We start from the raw sequence: 2,500 nt of genomic DNA, 5'->3' as shown, positions 1-2,500 counted from the left end.
AAAATTTTATGGGAGCTTCCTAGAAGACTAAGAAGTGCTTTGCTCGAGACGGATTTCGATTTAGATTTCCGCCGTGTTAATTTTGCCAATTACGGCTCCTCGCGCGCACGCTCAAGCACCCCGACGTGCACACCGGCGCGCACGTGGGCATCGTATGCTAAAAAATGAAGTTTGGAGTTTGGGTTTGAAAATTTTACGGGAACTTCCTAGAAGCCTAAGAAATGCTTTGCTCGAGACGGATTTCGATTTGGAGGTCCCCCGAGTTAATTTTGCCCATTACGACTCCTCGCCCGCACGCTCGTGCACCCCGGCGTGCACGTGGGCATCGTATGCTAAAAAATGAAGTTTGGAGTTTGGGTTCGGAAATTTTATGGGAGCTTCCTAGAAGCCTAAGAAATGCTTTGCTCGAGACGGATTTTGATTTGGAGATCCCACGAGTTAGTTTTTGCCCATTATGACTCCTCGCCCGCACGCTCAAGCACCCCGGCGTGCACGTGGGCATCGTATGCTAAAAAATGAAGTTTGGAGTTTGGGTTCGGAAATTTTATGGGAGCTTCCTAGAAGCCTAAGAAGTGTTTTGCTCGAGACGGATTTCGATTTGGAGGTCCCCCGAGTTAGTTTTGCCCATTATGACTCCTCCCCCGCACGCTCAAGCACCCCCGCGTGCACGGGGGCATTGTATGCTAAAAAATGAAGTTTGGAGTTTGGGTTTGGAAATTTTATGGGAGCTTCCTAGAAGCCTAAGAAGTGCTTTGCTCGAGACGGATTTCGATTTGGAGGTCCCCCGAGTTAATTTTGCCCATTATGACTCCTCGCCCGCACGCTTAAGCACCCCCGCGTGCACGTGGGCATTGTGTGCTAAAAAATGAAGTTTGGAGTTTGGGTTTGTAAATTTGATGGGAGCTTCCTAGAAGCCTAAGAAGTGCTTTGCTCGAGACGGATTTCGATTTGAAGGTCCCCCGTGTTAATTTTGCCCATTACGGCTCCTCGCCCGCACGCTCAAGCACCCCGGCGTGCACGTGGGCATTGTATGCTAAAAAATAAAGTTTGGAGTTTGGGTTTGGAAGTTTTATGGGAGCTTCCTAGAAGCTTAAGAAGTGTTTTGCTCGAGACGGATTTCGATTTGGAGGTCCCCCGAGTCAATGTTGCCCATTATGGCTCCTCTCCCGCATGCTCAAGCACCCCTGCGTGCACGTGGGCATTGTATGCTAAAAAATAAAGTTTGGAGTTTGGGTTTGGAAGTTTTATGGGAGCTTCCTAGAAGCTTAAGAAGTGTTTTGCTCGAGACGGATTTCGATTTGGAGGTCCCCCGAGTCAATGTTGCCCATTATGGCTCCTCGCCCGCACGCTCAAGCACCCCGGCGTGCACGTGGGCATTGTATGCTAAAAAATAAAGTTTGGAGTTTGGGTTTGGAAGTTTTATGGGAGCTTCCTAGAAGCTTAAGAAGTGTTTTGCTCGAGACGGATTTCGATTTGGAGGTCCCCCGAGTCAATGTTGCCCATTATGGCTCCTCTCCCGCATGCTCAAGCACCCCTGCGTGCACACCGGCGTGCACGTGGGCATTGTAGGCTAAAAAATGAAGTTTGGAGTTTGGGTTTGGAAATTTTATGGGAGCTTCCTTGAAGCCTAAGAAGTGTTTTGCTCGAAACGGAATTCGATTTGGAGGTCCCCCGAGTCAATTTTGCCCATTACGACTCCTCGCTCGCATGCAATATCTACTCCTGTCAGAGCTGTGGTTTTACTTAAGACTACTATAGGGGGGGGGGAGTTCTCAGCACCAAGAGCTGCAAGTAAGGCCATTGCTTGCTTTGCAGTCTCGATTGCTCTACTAGTGAATAGTAGATGTCTTGGTTAGCTTGGAACGAAAAAAAAAATTTTTTGGGGAAAAAAAAAAAAAAAAAGTTTTTGTGAAAAAAAATTTTTCGAAAAAAAAAAAAAAAAAAAAAAAATTTTTTGGATGCCTCGGTCTTCTATTTGTTTTGCTTGGGTAGATTAGGAAAAAAAAAAAAAAAAATTTTTTTGTTGGATGCCTCGGTCTTCATATTCTTTCTCGGCTATTTCGAAAAAAAAAAAAAAAAAATTCCGGGAAAGAGAAAAAAAAAATTATTTTTTGTTGGTTGCCTCGGTCTTCATGTTCTTTCTCTGGTATATGGGAAAGAAAAAAAAAAAAAAAAAATTTTGGATGCCTCGGTCTTCTTGTTCTCGGTTGGATTTATCGAAAAAAAAAAAAAAAAAAAAAAAAAATTTTGATGCCTCGGTCTTCTTGTTCTTGCTTTGGTATATCGGAGAAAAAAAAAAAAAATTTTTTTGGATGCCTCGGTCTTCTTGTTCATTCTTCGGTATATCAAAAAAAAAAAAAAAAAAAAAAAAAAAAAAAATTTGAGACTTCGGTCTTCTTGTTCTTGCTTTGGTATATCGGAGAAAAAAAAAAAAAAAATTTTGGATGCCTCGGTCTTCTTGTTCATTCTTCGGTATATCAAAAAAGAAAAAAAAAAAAAA

The sequence above is a fragment of the Cornus florida genome, unplaced genomic scaffold (genome assembly GCF_030987335.1).
Source record: "Cornus florida cultivar Cherokee Brave unplaced genomic scaffold, ASM3098733v1 CherokeeBrave_3.0.0_Hap2_scaffold_115, whole genome shotgun sequence".
Classification (NCBI taxonomy): Eukaryota; Viridiplantae; Streptophyta; class Magnoliopsida; order Cornales; family Cornaceae; genus Cornus; species Cornus florida.
This window is presented reverse-complemented; position numbering follows the sequence as displayed.